The following is a 19,768-nucleotide window of genomic DNA, read 5'->3' as shown; positions in this document are numbered from 1 at the left end:
ACATGCATACACACACACACACACACACACACACACACACACACACTCCATCTCTCCCTCTCTCTTTCTCTCTCTCCCTCCCTCTTTCTCTCTCTCTCTCCCTCTCTCTTTCTCTCTCTCTCTCTCACTCACATCGTCTGTGACTTAGTCCTGTTTGCCTCCACATTCCTTCGGGGTTTAAAAACATACAGTGCTTATTAAATTGATTTTTCATTGTTGTTATACGTTTACTACATCTGATTAGAAGAAGTCATAGTTGTTTGTTTAAACGGAGTTTTTGTATATTTTTCCTTAACTCAGAGAACTTACCTTTTTCTGCTTGGATTCTCTGCTCCTGCTGTGCAAATGTGTAAAGGCCTTAGGAGAAAAGCCCATGTGAACCTGTTGCTTCATTCTTGTGCTTCCTTCCCTTTTCTCAGGGACTGTAGCCCCTCAAGCTCTGTCTGCATGAGATTGAGATCTCTGGTCCTTCAGTTGTGTGTGTGTGTGTGTGTATTTTGTCCAGCTTTCTTTATTGCTGTCCAATGCAAGCTACTCAATGAAAGTGAAATATTTTATCCTGAACTGTTTTAAACCAATGAATATTTTGCCTAGAATTTCAAAAGCAATAATGAGTATTCTTCCAGTCAGAGTATCTTGCCTTTCACTGTTTAGAACTACATTGAATCTTTAATGCATTCTCCTCACAGCTTATTAAAATATCATTGTCTTTTACATTTTGATTTTTGGTGATGGGTTTGCATAAGACACTTAAAAATACTATTTTATACCCTCTTGGCCTTTCCTGTTTCTTGTATCTCAAGTAAATGTAGCAATGAGCTTTGTGGGTATCAGATTTACTTGATGGAAGAGTAGCCTAACCGGCCCCCACATTCTGTCCCTGTGCCATGTCTGCCCCTTCCAATTCTTGACATCCATGTTGATACTGGGGTATGGAATGACCATAATTAAAGCACACATGCACAGCCATAGTTCCTGTGTGAATGTGTGTGTTTGTGTTCAGCAATTTTGTGTGGCCACAGGGTGCATAGCCATTGTGTAATCTGTGTGTTGGTATGTTTGGTTAATGTGTATGTGCGCTTAGAGGGTGTATGGTCAATACGGGCTCTGAGATAAAGTGCGGTCTGTGTTGGTGGTTTGGGTGTGTGTATGGTCAGAGTATCGATGACTCCATTAACAAATTTTGTTTGTGGTAAGAATGTTTATGGTCATTTGAAAATTATGTATATGCGAGTGTGAGTATGTGTTATCAGTATTTGCCTGTGTTCAGAGGGTGCTTGTTATTGTGATAAATATGTATGGGATAAATATATTTTATTTTATTTATTTTTGAGATGGAGTCTCACTCCGTCATCCAGGCTGGAGTGCAATGACGTGATCTTGGCTCACTGCAACCTCTGCCTCCTGAGTTCAAGTGATTCTCCTGTTTCAGCCTCCTAAGTAGCTGGGATTACAGGTGCCCATCACCACGCCTGGGTAATTTTTGTATTTTTTAGTAGAGATGGGGTTTCAGCATATTGGCTAGGGTGGTCTCGAACTCCTGACCTCAGGTGATCTGCCTGCCTTGGCCTCCCAAAGTCCTGGGATTACAGGCGAGGGCCACCATGCTCAGCCGGATAAGTATATTTTAAAGCTTAGTAGTAGGCAACACAAACATTTACCTGTTACCTGTTTAACACTCAACACCCCTGAAAAAACATTCAGTCCAGAGGAACCTCAAGAAAGACATAGAGTGGACTGGGAAAAGAAGGAATGAGCAATGGATTGAAGCCTGCGGTATCTTCTAAAACTAAATAGATAGGGGAGGCACAAGTCCTGAGCAGTAAGAGAAGGGATTCAGGGTTTGAAGGATTGAAATATTGGGGAACAAAATGACCCCAGACCTTTGCCCTCTGGCCTTTTGCGGCAGAGCCTTGCTGGTTTCTGAATTATCTTCAGTCATTCCTCTCTTTCTTGAAGGATGTTCACAGTTGGACAGCTCTTTGGCTTATCCTGTAGAATCTCAGAAATCTGACAGTCTTCCTCCATTTTGTGCTGTCTGTTCCTTTCAGTACAGGCTGGCAACACTTCTGCTAAGATGGTTAATTGGGTCCATAAGCCACACTGTAATCTGTTTGTAGCAAATCTTTTCCAGCTACATTCTTGGTGTTCTCTCCAGAATACACTTTCTCAGTTTTTGCAATATGGATAGAATATTTTCCAAATCTTCAGATTCTGGTTCCTTTGTGCTTAAAAGTTCCTTCTCCAATTTACCTTCACACTCTCACAATTTACTATAAGTAGCAAGGAGAAACCAGGCAGTACCTTTGACACTCTGCTTTGAAATTTCTTTAGCTAAATATCCAAGGGCATCACTTAGATGCTCTACTTTTTACAAAACACTGGAGCACAATTCAGTCCAGTTTTCTGCCACTTTTTAATAAGGATCACCTTTCCTCAAGTTTCCAACAACATGTTCCTCATTTCCATCCGAGACCTCATAAGAAGCATCATTAACATTCATATTTCTAGCAACATTTTGTTTATGGCAATATATGTATTCTCTAAGGTGGTAGAAACTGTTTCAACAACTCTCCTTTTCTCTGTTTTGTTTTTTTTTTTTTTTCTGAGATGGAGTCTCACTCTGCAACCCAGGCTGGAGTGCAGTGGTGCAATCTCAGCTCACTGCAACCTCCACCTCCCAGGCTCAAACAATTCTCCTGCCTCAACCTCCTGAGTAGCTGGGACTACAGGTGCATGCCACCAACACTTGGCTAATTTTTGTATTTTTAGTAGAGATGGGGTTTCACCATGTTGTTCAGGCTGGTCTCAAACTCCTGACCTCATGATCCGCCTACTTCGGCCCCCCAAAGTGCTGAGATTATAGGCGTGAGCCACTGTGCCCAGCCCAACTTTCCTTTTTTCTTTATGATCTCTCACTAGAATGCCCCTTAATGTCCATATTTCTACCAAGAATCTTATCAAGGCAATCTAGGCTTTTCTATTAGGTGCCTCAAAACTCTTCTTTCCTCTACCTATTGCCCAGTTCAAAAGTGACTTCCACATTTTCAGGTATTTGTTATAGCAGCACCGCACTTCTCAGTACCAAAATTAGCATTGGTTTGCTAGGTTTGACATAACAAAGTACTGCAGCCTGAGTGACTTAAACTACAGAAATTAATTTTCTCACAATTTTGGAGGCTGGAAGTCTGAGACTAAGGTGTTGGAAGGTTTGGCTTCTTCTGAGGTGTCTTCACATGGTCTTTCCTCTGTGTGACTCTGTGTCTAAATTTCCTGTTTGTATAGGGACACCTGTCATATTGCATCGGGGCCTATCCTAATGATCCCATTTTAACGTAATTACTTCTTCTTCAAAGTCCCTATCTCCAAATACAGCCACCTTTTGAGGTACTGGGTGACGGGGTTCCAACATAAACATTGGGGAACACAAATCAGCCCGTAACACCCGGGGTCAGCAGCATCTGCACCTCCTGGGCACATGTCAAAGAGGCAGAATTGCAGGCCATGTCCCCAACCTGTGGAATCAGAATCTGAAATTAATGAGAGCCCCAAGCAATTTGCACATTATGCTGTGAGAAGTGCTGTTCTAAGTCTTTCTGGTTTATATACACTTTTCGGTTTGAGAGGTGCTGTCCTGGGAGTCTTCCTGGGTCCAAAGTAGAAGTGAGAAAACCAACAAACAGCATTAATTGTTTGTTGTAGTGGGGCTGAGGTCAAAAAGGGGTGCTTAGAGATCAAGAACAATGATGAGTGTGCTAAGGCCACAAGTGGATACACAAGCAGGGGAGGCCTCTCTGAGAAGATGACATTTCAGCTGAATACTGAAGCAAGTGATGAAATGACCATGGGAGTGTCTGGGTAAGGAGTAGCAAGTGCAAAGATGCCGGGGTTGGCATGTGCTTAGTGCATGTGAGAAACAGAAAGGAGGCTGGGATGGCTGAGGCTGAGAAAAGCAGGGAGCCAGTGTTAGGAGGTAGTGGATGTGGATTGTGTTGACCCTATAGCTCATGGTAAGGACCTGAAATACTTTTCTGAGTGAAATTTGAAGCCACTGGAGGGTTTCAGTTGAGCAGTCACAGGAACTGACTTTTAAGAGAAATCTCTCTGGTTGATGTGCTAAGAATAGACCAATGAAGACAAAGCAAGAAGGTGGTGTCGGAGGCGACTGCAGAAATCCTGGTGAGAGACGAATCCAGGCAGCCTGGGCTAGGGTGGGAGCAATGGAGAGAAAAAGTGCCCAGAGTCTGGTCATGTTCTGAAAGCAGAACTGATAGGATTTGTAGTGATGGGTGTGAGATAAGGAGTGGGAGAAAGAGAAGAATCCCCCAAGTCTGATCCGTGTACCCCTGCGGATCAGCCTTCTCAGAAGTGACTTCATATCTCATCTTTGGGGACTATAACAGGCACAGACAGATGTCTCTTTTAAACATGGTGGATGGAGCATACATGTTCATCTCTGTTCCTCCCCAAACCCCTAAAATGTTGACAAAAGAACAAAAGCAGGAAACCTACAGGACAAGGGCTGAAAGTCAGGGCACAGTGAGCAAGTTAGAAATGACTGATCTGCCTTGATCAAATGTAGAGGAAGGGATTCAAAGGCTTAGGTACCGCAAGCACAGGCAACCAAAGCAAACATGGATGAATGGGATCACATCAAGCTAAAAAGCTTCTGCACAAAAAAAGAAACAATCAAGAAAGTGAAGAGAATATTTCAACCCACAGAATAGGATAAAATATTTGCAAACTACTCATCAGACAAGCAGTTAATCACCAGAATACATAGGGAGCTCAAGCAACTCTATGGGAAAAATCTAATAATAATCAGAATAAAAAATGAACAATATGTCTGAATAGACATTTCTCAAAACAAGACATACCAACAGCGATCAGGTATATGAAAAGGTACTCACCAGCTCTGATAATCAGAGAAGTGCACATCAAAACCACAATGAGATATCATCTCACCCAAGTTAAAATGACTTATCCAAAAGGCAACAGCAAATTCTGGTGATGATATGGAGAAAAGAAAATGTTTGTATGCTGTTGATGAGCATGTAAATTAATATAATTGGAGGTTCCTCAAAAAACTAAAAATAGAGGTATCATATGATTCAGCAGTCCTGCTGCTAGAGATAAACCCAAAATGAAGGAAGTCAGTATATTAAAGAGACATCAGCACTCCATGTTTATTGCAGCACTGTTCACAATAGGCAAGATTTGGAAGCAACCTGTGTCCATCAACAGATGAATGGACAAAGAAAATGTGGTACATATATACAATGGAGTACAGTTCAGCCACAAAAAAACGAGATTCTGTCATTTGCAATAACGTGGCTGGAACTCTGGGGGGTCATTATGTTAAGTGAAATAAACCAGGCACAGAAAACAAACTTCCAATGTTCTCACTTACTTAAGAGCGCTAAAACTTAAAACAATTGAATTCACGAAGGTAGAGTGTAGAATGATGACTACAGAGGTTAGGGTAGTGTTGGGAAGGGGAAGTAGGGATGGTTACTGGGTACAAAACTACAGTTAGGTAGAATGAATAAGATCTAGTATTTGATAGCACAACAGGATGACTACAATCAATGATAACTTGTATATTTTAAAATAACTAAAAGAGGCCAGGCACAGTGGCTCACACCTGTAATCCCAGCACTTTGAGAGGGTGAGACAGATTGATCTCCTGAGGTCAGGAGTGCGAGACCAGCCTGGCCAACATGGTGAAACCCCGTCTGTAGTAAAAATACAAAAATATTAGCCGGGTGTGGTGGTGGGCACCTGTAATCCCAACTACTCAGGAGGCTGAGGCAGGAGAATCACTTGAACCCGGGAGGCAGAGGTTGCAGTGAGCCGAGATCATGCCATTACACTATATAGCCTGAAGAACAAAAGTAAAACTCTGTCTCAAAATAATAATAAAATAAAATAACTAAAAGAGTATAATTGGAGTGTTTGTAATACAAAGAATAAATACTTGAGGTTGTGGACAACTCATTTACCCTTATGTGACTGTTACACATTGCATGCCTGAATCAAAACATCTCATGTACCTCATAAACATATACACCTACCATGTACCCACAAAAGTTAAAAATAAAAAACAAGTATAAAAAGGCTTAGGGAGACTGGAATGTTAGAATAGATATGTCAACTAAGACCTACTCTCCCACCCTGAAAGAGTCCAAAAGATACACCTTTCATGACTGTGAGAAATAAATTGGTGGCCAGGTGTGGAGGTTCATGCTTGTAATCCCAGTGCTTTTGGAGGCCAAGGTGGGAAGACTGCTTGAGGTCAGGACTGTGTGACCAGCCTGGGCAGCATAGTGAGACCTCATCTCTAAAACAAAAGTAGCCAGGTGTGATGGCATGTGCCTGTAGCCCCAGCTACTTGGGAGGCTGAGTTGGGAGGATGGCTTGAGCCCAGGAGTTCCAAATTACAGTGAACCATGATTGCACCACTGCACTCCAGCCTGGGCAACAGAGCAAGACTCTGTCTCTAAAATAAAAAAAGAAGAAAAAACATGTGAAGAGATCCCCAGCATTCTTGAAAAGCTCTGTGATAGCTCTTCTGTATAGGCCAGAACTTACATAGGAGATGTGGTAACTGAATTGAGAAAACTATGTGCAATAGGAGTCATTGGATTCCAGGGTGACAGAGGCCAAGTGGATACACTCAATCACCAAAGGCAAGATGGGCATAGTTACCATAAGGAACAGCAGAGGCAAAGCAGCAGTTCAAAACTGTGATTCCACAAATCTATGGCCTTTGTTAGTTGATCATGGTGGTCCTAGAAGTGAAACAGATAAGAAACCTACAAAATTCTTACTTCATCTGCATTAGCATAAAAGTTCTAGGTTAAATGAACTAAAAGTCTAACTTGACTCAAAAAAACAGAGAGAAATAGCCCTGTATTAGGCCCTTCTTGCATTGCTATGAAGAAATACTTCAGGCTGGGTCATTCACAAGAAAAGATATTTAATTGACTCACAGTTCTGCAGGCTGTATAGGAAGCAGAGTGGTGCCTGCTTCTTGGGAGGCCTCAGGAAGCCTCCAATCATGATAGAAGACTAAGGGGAAGCAGGTACATCACATGGTGAGAATGGGAGCAGTAAAAAATGCTGTAAGTTTTTTAAGTGCATATAAGTAAATAGGCGGGGTGCGGTGGCTCACACCTGTAATTCCAACACTTGAGAGGCCAGCGTGGGAGGATTGCTTGAAGCCAGGCGTTCAAGACCAGCCTGGGCAACATAGTAAGGCCCTGTCTCTACAAAACATTTAAAAATTAGCCAGGTATCGTGTGGGCTATGATTGCACCATGGGACTTCAGCCTGGGTGACAGAGTGAGGCCCTGTCTCTAAAAAAACAATATGGCTGGGCATGGTGGCTCACGCCTGTAATGCCAGTGCTTTAGGAGACCAAGGTGAGTGGATCACCCAAGGTCAGGAGTTCAAGACCAGCCTGGCCAAGATGGTGAAACCCCATTTCTAATAAAAATACCAAAAATTAGCCAGGCATGATGGTGGGCGCCTATAATCCCAGCTACTCGGGAGGCTGAGGCAGGAGAATAGTTTGAACGCGGGAGGCAGATGTTGCAGTGAGCAGAGATCGCACCATTGCACTCCAGCCTGGGCAACAGAGCAAGACTCTGTCTCAAAAACAACAACAACAACAACAACAACAAAACCCAGAATCATGTCTTCATTCATTGGAGAATGCAGTTAAGCCTGGGCCGGGACACCTGCCTTCCAGGTGGTTAAGGGAGTTCAGCAGTGGTGACCACTCTGCACGCATCATGGTTGTGGTCCCTGAACTTGGCTTTATTAGACTTGCCCTTGAGAGGGGGCAGAAGGCCCGCATGCCACAGGCATCACTGTGCTGGTGGTGGCTCATGCCGTCCTGCAGAGGTGCGGAGAAGAGTCTCTCACCCTGAGAGGACACTAGGGGTCGAAGGCTGCCCAAGGCCAGGCTGGAGGGGGAGGCAATGCTGTCCCATGCAACTCTGTGAAGAATCGTTCATTTCTCACTGAGTGGACAGCAGGGACCAGGGTCCTGGGCTTCAGGGATCACAGCCACAGCCAGCTGGTTCTGCCTCCCACTGAGGCTGTGTGGGCTGGGGCAGGAGGGCTTTGGAGCAACAGCAATTCCTAAGAGTTGATCCTTTTGAGCCCAAGTCCTCCAAATTTGATCTCCAGCTCAAGGTTCTGTGAACTTCCACACCCATAAATCCAACTGCCTCTCCCCTCTCTCCATGCAGATCCTCAGTCATCTTGAAGATGCTCCACGTTGTAAGATGATATCGCTCCCAAGCTTCGTGGGGTCTTCCCAGATGTCCCAGTTTCCCAGGCTGGCATGACCAGTCACCCAGTTCATTCTCAGTCTAGGACTCAGACTCATCCTTGTCTTCTCATTTCCCAAATGTGGGCTGCGAACAGCCGAGTAGATGTTTTAGCTGAAATGTCCCCAACCCCTCTTCCATCCAGTCTCCCCACTGCGCCTGCATGATCTCTTCAGAGTCAAACAATGGATGCTCCGGTCCAGCCTCCTCGCCCGGCTCTGCCCTCTCCAGGTCTTTCCTATCTGCTGCTCCCCTCATTCTGAGCCCCACCACTAGGCGGGGTCCCTTGAGCCCCAAGGGGCCTGGCTCCGTCCTCCTAGGGCCTCACAAGTGCCTACTCGGTGCCCGATCTCTGCTCCAGCTTCACTTCCCCAGGTAGCCTCCCCAACTCAGGGATTAGGATGTGAAGTTCTTTGGTGAGGTCATTAATTAGCCTGCTACACCTACTTTAGTTTTGTTTTTCTTCATAGTATTTATCATTATCTGTCTAAGTCCAAATTGTATTGCTATGACAACACCTCAGACTGGATAATTGATAAGGAAGACAGGTTTATATTTAGCTCACAATTCTGCAGGCTGGGAAGTTCAAGGGCACAGTTTTGGCTTCTGGTGAGAGCTTTTGTGTGTTGTCCTAACATGGCAAAGAAGGTCAAAGTGGAAGCAAATAAGTGCAAAGAGACAAAACCCGAGGGGCATCATGTCGTTATGACAACTCACTCTTATGGGAAGAAATACAGGCTTGTGAGAACTAATCCCGTCTCTCCAGAGCAAGAACTCATTGCCAGGAGTACGGTACCAAGACATCATGAAGGATCCATCCCCATGACCAAAACACCTCCCACTAGCTCCCACCTCCCACATCACCATGTTGGGGGTCAAATTGCAACATGAACTTTGGTGGGAACAAACCATATGCAGTCATAGTGCCACCTGATGAGGACATAGTGTGGTTTCTGTCTATACAGACTATGTCTCCATCTAGAATGTCAACTCCATGAGAGCAGGAACTTTGTCTTGGTCACCACTGTATTCCCAGTGGTATGTGCCTGCACATAGTAGGTGCTCAATAAACACTTGTTGCAATATAGAGACTGAACCATCATAGAGACTAAACAGAGAATGAGAATGCACTGTGGTTATACAATGCCAATGCGAAAACCAGTCTCCTCTGTGCACTGCTAACATGCAGCACCCGTTGGAGGAAAACAATACAACTTCACTTAGAGATTCACAAGGAAGACCTGAATAAAAAGAGAGGCATTCCATGCTTCTGAATCAGAAGAACTTAGTTTTTTAACACATCAACTTTGGGAATCAAAATCCCAAAGGAATTTTTCCTGTACCTTGACAAAGTGACTCAAGAAAGTTTCATTTGGAAGAATAAACAGGTGAAATGAGCTAGATAGACATTTAGAGGAAAAGGAAGAGTAATCAATAGAAATTATACTACCAGTCATTAAAGTATTTAATGAAACTATCATAATTAAAGTAATATAGCACATAATTTTGGCAGAAAATTCAAAAGACAAATTAATGGAACAGAAAGACACTGGTTTAAACCAGACTCTAGTAATTATAAAACTTAGAATAAAATTAAAAATTTTTCAAATAATAAATTCAGTAAAAATTCCTGAAATATTGTGTAACTCTTTAGGAAAAAAAGGAAAAGAAAAAATGTGAGAGCCACGCCTCTACCATACATTTAGAGTGGTGACTAAAGACATGAGATCTGGGTTCAGATCTCTACCTCATGGCTTACTTGCTGCACCACCTTGGACTACTCACCCCTTCAAGTCTCAAATAGGAGTTAGCAATTCCTAGTATCATTGTGAGGATTCAGAGATTGAGTGCCTAGAGAATACTAAACACACCCTAGGTGTGTGGCTAAGCTATTTAGAGCTAATTCAATGAAAAAATGAAATGACGTAAAACCTGGAAAAAATGTAGTTTCGTGTCTATCAGAATTTGGCATTGGTAGCAATAAAAACAGCAAACAAAAGCATAAATAGAAATTTATCAGAGTTGACTACATAAAAATTCAAAGTATATGTGGTATATCACAAAAAATCTTCAAAATTGAAAGGGAAAAATGTTCTCTATAAATCAGATGCACATCTAGTTACCATTTATAAAATGTACAACATCATATGAATGAATTTATGTTTAATAGCACAATAAAAAATTTGGAAATAAAGGCCAGGCACAGTGGCTCCCACCTGTAAAATAAAGGCCAGGCACAGTGGCTCCCACCTGTAATCCCAGCACTTTGGGAGGCTGGCATGGCTCACATGAGGTCAGGAGTTTGAGACCAGCCTGGTCAACATGGTGAAACCCCATCTCTACTAAAAATACAAAGACTAGCAGGTATGGTGGCATGTGCCTGTAATCCCAGCTACTCGGGAGGCTGAGGCAGGAGAATCACTGGAACTCAGGAGGCAGAGGTTGCAGTGAGCCAAGATTGCACCACTCCACTCCAGCCTGGGTGACAGTGTGAGACTTTATCTCAAAAAAAAAAAAAAAAAAAAAAAGAAGAAGAAGGGAAAGGACCAGAAAGTAGCTATGGGTTATTGTCAGTGAAGCTTTTGTTTTGGGAGGAGATTTACAGGGTGCTTATTATGTTGCTGAAAATATACACAGTTATATATGCAAGTTGTCTGCTATGTACAAATCAACAGTGAGGTACCAAGGGATATAATCTATCCAATTCCAAGCAATGAAGACTCTGCACATGTGCACACACATACACAAATTATGTAGCATTTGAAGATAAAAATGTCTTTAAAGCTCTTCAAAATAGCACCAAAAACATAGAATACCAAGGGCTTTTATTGGCTCCATAAGTGAAGTTTGATTCCTTAAAGGAGAGCACACCATTCCAGTCAAAGCCTTGGTAAAATAACCAGTTCCTCCAATTGTGTCCTGTTACAAATGAAAACAGATTCTTATTGCATTTATGCAAATAATTGTATTGCCATAAGTTAAGAATACTCGCAAATAGTTTCCAGATTTTGGGGAAATCAGGTAGAGAGAAACAAATACGCTCCTAATTTTGTATATATGATTGTTCAAAGAAAAGTTTCAATACTAAAAAAAAACAAAACAAAGGATTAGCAACACTTAAAGCAAAAGTTGAAAATATTAGTCTTCTATCAGTTCAGTTTATGCAGTTAACTCCTGTTCTGCTTAATATTCCTGAACACTTCAGCTCTTCATGTAAGTCCTGAAAGTTTTTTCCCTCTATTCTAATGTCACAACCTCCAAAGTTGTCAGAAACCTACATTTAAGAACACCTGTTAGAGCCCAGGAGCAGTGCCTCATGCCTGTAATCCCAGCACTATGGGAGGCTGAGGCAAGTGGATTCCTTGGGGTCAGGAGTTGGAGACCAGCCTGACCAACATGGTGAAACCCTGTTTCTACTAAAAATACAAAAATTAGCCAGGTCTGATGGTGGGCACTTGTAATCCCAGCTACTTGGGAGGCTGAGGCAGGAGAATCACTTGAACACAGGAGGCAGAGGTTGCAGTGACCCGAGATTGCACCACTGCACTCTAGCCTGGGCAACAGAACGAGACTCTGTCTCAAAGAACAAAACAAAGAACACCTGTTAGAGTTCTATAACTGATTATAGAACCCCTTCCTTCCTTGCTTCCTCCCTCCCTCCCTCCTTCCCTTCCTTCCTTCCTTCCTTCCTTCCTTCCTTCCTTCCTTCCTTCCTTTCTTCCTTCCTTCCTTCCTTCGTCTTGCTCTGTGACCCAGGCTGGAGTGCAGTGGGGAGATCTCAGCTCACTGTAAGCTCTGCCTCCTGGGTTCATGCCATTCTCCTGCCTCAGCCTCCCAAGTAGCTGGGACTACAGGCGCCTGCCACCACACCCGGCTAATTTTTTTGTATTTTTAGTAGAGACAGGGTTTCACCATATTAGCCAGGATGGTCTCAATCTCCTGACCTCGTGATCCACCTGCCTCAGCCTCCCAAAGTGCTGGGATTACAGGCGTAAGCCACCACACCCAGCCTATAGAACCAGTTTCTAAAGAGGACCTAAACAAGACAACAATTGTCCATGCATGACAAAAAGTTGTAGGGCAGCCATAATCAAAGACACAATTGACAAGGAAATTTGTTATCTCTGTGGCACACAATAATATAATATAATAATTATAATTATTACTGACAATGTCCTCTAAGATATATCAGAATTATAGGAGTTTCCCATAATTTTGGAACACATACCAATAACATATTTATACAAATACATCCCAAAGAAAACCAAACACCATTTCATGTTTGACAGTGCTTCCTGGATAATTTTTGCACCAAAATAAGCCAAATTATGTCATTTTTGGACTTTAGGGAACCTAATATCTTAAATGATTAATTAGGTCAGAAAAAGACATAATTTGTAATTTGAAATGTTTAAAACATCTCTACTAAAAAGATACAAAAAATTAGCAGGACATGGTGGCATGCGCCTGTAGTCCCAACACTGTGGAGGCTGAGGCAGGAGAATCGCCTGAACATGGGAGACGGAGGTTGCAGTGAGCCAAGATTGCACCACTGCACTCCAGCCTGGGTGACAGAGTGAGACTCCGTCTCAAAAAAAAAAAAAGATTTAAACATTAGTTTTTATTCCTAAGCAAACCAAAACTTAATGACAATATGACAGCCTGACTTTATAAATGTTCTTGTGTGTTTTTTTAAACAAATTATTTTATTGTGACTTACACTGACCATTCATGACATTCTTGGACTTTCTGGTTTGTCTTGAACATCCCTCTTTCTTAAATAACCAGTCATTTTATTTTAGGACTAAATTTACCATACAAGATTCTTTCTCATATAAAATTATTTCTTTTTAAGGTTTCTTCCCACAAAAATATCTCTTCACTTATTTATTTATTTATTTAAGAAGGATTCTCACTCTGTTGTCCAGGCTGGAGTGCAGTGGCGCAGTCTCGGCTCACTGCAACCTCTGCCTCTGGGGTTCAAGCAATTCTTCCACCTCAGCCTCCCGAGCAGCTGGGATTACAGCCATGCACGATCACACCTGGCTAATTTTTTTGTATTTTTAGTAGAGATGGGGTTTTGCTATGTTGGCCAGGCTGGTCTCGAACCCCTGACCTCAAGTGATCCATTTGCCTTGGCCTCTCAAAATTCTGGGATTACAGGCATCAGCCATTGTGCCCAGTGAACCTCTTTAGTTTTATAACTTTCTTTACATCTCTCTTATTTCCTGGTTCCTTTTACCGTGGTTTATACATAACCTTTTTTTTTTTTTTAGATGGAGTTTCACTCCTGTTACCCAGGCTGGAGTGCAATGGTGCAATCTCAGCTCACTGCAACCTCCACCTCTCGGGTTCAGGTGATTCTCCTGCCTCAGCCTCCCAAGTAGCTGGGATGACAGGCATGCACTACCACACCCAGCTAATTTTTTGTATTTTTAGTAGAGACGAGGTTTCTCCATGTTGGTCAGGCTGGTCTCGAACTCCCAACCTCAGGTGATCTGCCTGCTTCAGCCTCCCAAAGTGCTAGGATTACAGGCGTGAGCCACTGCACCCAGCCTATACATAACCTATAAACAAGCTTTGTATTATATAAAACTTGTTCACTTTTTTAAAAAAACACATACTGTTTTTTTAGCAAGAATGTTTTCCTACAATATATATTTGTTGGAAAATACCCAAATAATGAAATTTTAGGTTCTAAAGTATAACAAGTTTGTCTACAAGTATTTATAACATTACATTTACCCTGTTAGAGACAAACAACAATAATTTACTCAGTTTAGCTAGATTACTTATGAAAACTTCAATAGTCATGATTTAAAGCCATGAAACTGCCATTTCAAAACTATAACTGAGACGGTGAAAAAAATATATAACCTGACTGACTCCATCTTGCTTCTAACCTCCAAGCTGTCCTTGTTCATTCCTGGACTTTGGGAGGAATTTAGTTTATAGTTTAGCTTTGAAGCAAATATATTAACAGTCCTTTTCCTTTCCCAAAACACAGCTCCTTACTGCCTGTGGACTAGACTGCCTAAAGCTACAAGATTATAAGTTATGGTAATTTTACTAAATAATTCAAGATGTAGCTATTTTCATTAAACCAATATCAATGTCTTATTTATTAAAGATTACACAAGCAAAGATCACTCCGTCTTGGGCTGGGTTTATAGCTTTGTAACCTTTGTGACAAATTTTGACACCTTATAGTATTTGGCAGGGATAGTATGAAATTGCTTGATTAATAAATGCAAACAAAAATGTATGCTGGCAATTCTTAAGACATTTCTAAGATTACTTTGCCAATAATTTTAAAGTTAGCTTACTTATTAAATATTTTAATTAAGTTACATAAACTTGAAAAAGCACTTGACTAGTCTTTTCCTTTTTTACTATCTGATTTCAGCACTTTTATTTCATTTTTAAGCCAATTAATGAGCACTCTTTTATATATTTTGTAGTAGTGAAATATTGTGTACACAATGCATAAATACATAGACATATTAGGCATGCCAACAGAAGTACATTTTATAGATTCATAAAAACCTCTTTTTTTCCTATTTTAGACTTTCAGATTCTTGATAACCTGTTTCACAACCCTGGGCAGTTGTCAACTAAATAGCCTTGAAATTGCCTGTTAAAGGAAGCAACTCAGGTGAAAGTCAAATAGCAAAATTTACATTATAAGGTATGGATAGAAAAAGTTTGGTGTGCTAGAGGGAAATTAAAACACATTTAATTGCCAATTAAACATAAAATTACAGAAATTATAAGGCCTTTTAAATACACACACACACACAATGATCCTATAGCTTTTACTTCAGAACTTCTAGCCGTGAGATAAACACAAATTTACTGGCTTGCAAAAAGAACTTGTTGGATCTAAATAGTGGTTTTTGTCATAATAGAAAAAATAACAGCAGATTTAGAGCAGCCAGAAAAGAAAAAAAATAGAGAAAAAGAGGACTTAGAAACTCTATAGTTTGCAGGTCGACCTTAGGGCTCTTTTTCCTTGATGTAAATGTGCATGAAGACCATATTATTCTGATTTTACATAAACTTTGGCAAGTAGAGGTGCCATAAAACCTATGGAGTGCTCAAAAGGGGGTCATTCTCCTGTTTTCTCCTCATTGTTAGATTGTTTCCTGCTTTTTTTTTTTTTTTTTTTTCTTAAAAAGAGGAACTGAGCTGTGGCCTAGGGTTTTTGTGTGGTGGATTTATGTGTGCTGCTTGTGCACCGGACTCCACAGTATGTCACTACTGCATCGTTTCCTCCTTCTTACATGTTTCAGTTTGTCTCTCTAGAGGTCTGTGACCTCAGAGAGGGCTCAAAACGGTGGGTGATCAGCCCTTATATGCGTTTCCTGGATGATCCATTTTTTATATTAATTTTTGCTGGAGATTTCCCTGCAAGGCTGCTGCATGTCATGGCGGGGTTAACCTCCTAGACACTCCCACGAGGCCCCCCATCACCCAGGGGCACCTTTCAGCTGGGAGGAGTAAATGCTCTTTCCCTTTGGAGCTGAGAAAATTCAGTCTCTCATTAATGTATGAAAACAACAGTTCAGTTCCTTATGCAAATGCATACACACAAACCGAATTAAGATTAAATTTGAGAGAAAGAGCAGTAGAGAAGATCCTTTAGAATGCATCTCCAAACTAGAATTAGGATTCTTAAACAACAACTTCAGACCAGAACAAACACCACCACAAAAAACCAACAACAATATGATCACTGAACTCTAATGGTAAGGAGAAATTAAGACCAGCTGGTTGTTAATCTTAACTTTAGCCAAGACAAAACTCCAGTTCAGTTACTTACCTAGGGATGGGTCTCAGGCTGAAGACTGCGCTCCACAATCCTAGAAGCAGGGAAAAAATACAAATAAACACGTCCTCCCTGTGGAAGCAAGCGCAAACTTCATACAGGAGTTCCCTGCCTTCCGTCGTTATGGAAGCAGGAAAACCTTGACCTCCTTGTGTTGGAAGCAAGTAAAACTCCAAAAAAAGAGGAGTTGTACAGCAAAACAAACTTTAGATCTCAACCAAATTTTGGAAGAGCAGAAATTTTCTGGAGGTGGTGCTCTCAGATCTCAACAAATTTTCCTATTGGTATGAGTCATAAAGTTAGCTCATGCTGGTACCAAGCATCAATAGGAGATTTGCCAAAGGTCGGGGTCCTCTCCATTCGGAATCCCTCCGTGGTTACCAAATGTGAGCCCCCAAAATTTGAGACAGGTCTCAGTTAATTTAGAAAATTTATTTTGCCAAGGTTGAGAACACATGCCCGTGACACAGCCTCAGGAAGTCCTGACAACATGCACGCAAGGTAGTCGGGGCACAGCTTGGTTTTATATATTTTAGGGAGACATGAGACGTCAATCAATATATGTAAGAAATACACTGGTTCTGTCCAGAAAGACAGGGACAACTTGAAACAGGGAGGGGACTGCCAGGTCACAGGTAGGTGAGAGACAAATGGTTGTATTCTCGGGAGTTTCCGAGAAGCCTTTCTAAAGGAGGCAATCAGAATATGCATCTATCTCAGTGAGCAGAGGATGACTTTGAATAGCATGGGAGGCAGGTTTGCCCTGAGCAGTTCCCAGCTTGAATTTCTCCTCTAGCTTAGTGATTTTGGGGGCCCAAGATGTTTTCCTTTCACACTAGTATGCTAGATTGTTACTAAAAAGTAAATCTTTAATCTTTAAATAGTCTGAGAAATAAAGATCTACAGTATATAGATTACACTTTTGAAAAACTTCAGAACATTATCAATAATTTAGTAAAGGGTTCTTTTTATCACAACACCAATTCAACTATCTGGTCAAATCAGTCTTTAAGAAAAGGAGTATACATGGAATGTCCAATCTTCTTAAGTCAAATCTATACAAAGAGATTAAATCACATCAAAATATTTTTAAAATAGAGATAGGGTTTCCCTCTGTTGCCCAGGCTGGAGTGCAGTGGTGGGATCACAGCTCCCTGTAGCTTTGACCTACCTGGCTCAAGCCATCCTCCCGCCTCAGCCTGACTACAGGGTCACATCACCACACTGGACTCACTTCGTTTTTTGTAGACACAGGGCCTTGCTATGTTGCTCAGACTTGTCTCAAGCAATCTGCCTGCTTTGGCCTCCCAAAATGTTGGAACAGGTATGAGCCACCACACCTAGACTAGAAATGTGTTACTTGCAGAAAGGTTCTAAAATGGCTAATCAAAGATATTGCCATACATTAATTAGTCCAAAAGATGAAAACCAATGGATTGATGTGAGTAAGGATCACCAATCAAACAAGGAAACAACACAGATGGTGAAGTTCAGGTACCTTTTTCTTTGCCCATCCTTGTTAGATCAGCTGCAAGACACTGATGACAAGCTCTGTCATTTTACTAACTTTAGGACAGTCAGCTACAAACTACAACAATTACATATTCCCCAAATATCCTCTATTTTACCTTCACTGTTTGAGTACAGGATAGTGAAATGTCAGTCCTCTTAATCATCCATTTTGCTAATGTAATGTACAAGATACATTCTACAATAAAACTTTACAGCTGCTAATATAAATAGCAGTATTCAGTTTATTCCAACTCTGAAATTAGTTCACCAAGGAAAAAAAAAAGAATCAGGTACAATGGGAAGGATGACTGAAAATCCAGAAATAAATATCATATTCCCAGACATTATCTTACCACTAATCATGATTTTATATTTTATACTATTACTTGAATAAATTTTGCTTTTAGAATTTTGGAATTTAAAGAATTTTATTATTCTGATACCATCAGTTGTTTGCTAACTACTTTTTCTTAAAGGTCAGTGAATTATAAAAGGCATATTTCACAGAAAATATAAGATATCATATGTTGCATTTTAAAAATTTAATTTTAGAGTTAGAATTATACTATTTAACTACTTTCTATGCTAGGTAATGTCACAATATACTTCAAAAGAGTTACATGTAATATATAAATAGTCACGAAATATAGATTATATGTATAACTAATACCCATGGGTGTGGAAAAAACACCATTCACTCCCAGTATCATATGCAATAAAAGACATGTTTACGAACCCATTTACAAGGGCACATTTGCAATCTTTCTTCTACTGGCTCAGCCTCTTTTTAATGAATGTCCACAATCACTAAGTGATACCGTGGCAAACTGTACTCTTCCAAGACTCCCCAGAGACAATCAGCATCACATTTTAATTCCAAAGACCGTAAAAAATGTACATTGTAGGAAAAAATAACTTTCAACAAGAGTCACTTTTTCTGACCTTGTCAACCTGTGAATCAGCTGTTCTTGGAGGCACAGCTATTTAGACACGACACCCTTCCTTCAGACGATGTGATCTTAAGGAATTTAGTAATTATGTGATTTACTAACATAAGACAGTATTTACTGACATGACCAGACAAACTGAAAAGGCCTTCTCACCTACTCCTGGAGTCCTCCCAGATTCCAGACACCCAGTGTAAGAAAGCAGGTGTTGAAAGCTCTGCTGTCACTTCTGTAAAAGCAAACTAAGTATGGCCTGAGAAAGACTCTGTACTTCTATATTTGGGTTCTTGTGGACAAACTGTAAGGTAGCTTAATAGGAAGACAAGATTGAAAACCTAATTTAGGAGTCTGTGCCTGTAACAACAGCTGAGTCTTGACCATACTTCAACCACTCATACACTGATAATTGTTCAAACTGTGTTCAAATACGGCAAATGCCAACCTGTAACCAATCCAGCTGTTTCTCTACCTCACTGCCAATTTCTTTCTTTCTTTTTTATTTTTTTGAGATGGAGTTTTGCTCTTGTTGCCCAGCCTGTAGTGCAATGGCGTGATCTCGGCTCACTGCAACCTCTGCCTCTTGGGTTCAAGCGATTCTCCTGCCTCAGCCTCCTGAGTAGCTGGGACTACAGGAGCCTGCCACCACACCCAGCTAATTTCTGTATTTTTAGTAGAGACAGGGTTTTACCATGTTGGCCAAGATGGTCTCGATCTCCTGACCTTGTGATCCACCCACCTTGGCCAATTATATTTTTAGAAGGCCTGTACACTTGGAAAAGACTGTTCTAATAATTAGAATAACTTGTCTCATTATTTATTTAGAAATGCTATATTTAAAAGTAGGCTAGGCCGGGCACAGTGCACTTTGGGAAGCCAAGGGGGTGTGGATCACTTGAGGTCAGGAGAGGGAGACCAGCCTGACCAACATGGTGAAACCCCGTCTCAACTAAAAATACAAAAATTAGCCAGGCATGGTGGCAGGTGCCTGTAATCCCAGCTACTTGGCATACTAAAGCAGGAGAATCACTTGAACCTGGGAGGCAGAGGTTTCAGTGAGCTGAGGTCATGCCATTGCACTTCAGCCTGGGAAACAAGAATGAAACTCTGCCTCAAAACATAAAAGGATGAAAGTAGGCCAACAA

The 19,768-nt window shown here is 41.2% G+C and overlaps 1 protein-coding gene across 1 annotated transcript in view; it reads right to left on the bottom strand.

Moving 5' to 3' along the window:
* LOC106993690 (uncharacterized) overlaps window positions 1-19,768 on the bottom strand; it is an 88,542-nt gene that overhangs the window by 63,539 nt on the left and 5,235 nt on the right. Inside the window, exon 4 of the mRNA XM_077966431.1 lies at window positions 16,162-16,201. The gene's annotated coding sequence lies outside the window, so the exon portion shown is untranslated. The remainder of the gene's footprint in view (window positions 1-16,161; window positions 16,202-19,768) is intronic.

This window comes from Macaca mulatta, chromosome 15 (genome assembly GCF_049350105.2).
Source record: "Macaca mulatta isolate MMU2019108-1 chromosome 15, T2T-MMU8v2.0, whole genome shotgun sequence".
Taxonomy (NCBI): domain Eukaryota; kingdom Metazoa; phylum Chordata; class Mammalia; order Primates; family Cercopithecidae; genus Macaca; species Macaca mulatta.
The sequence above is the reverse complement of the archived record's forward strand: the minus strand, read 5'-3'. Positions and strand labels throughout refer to the sequence as shown.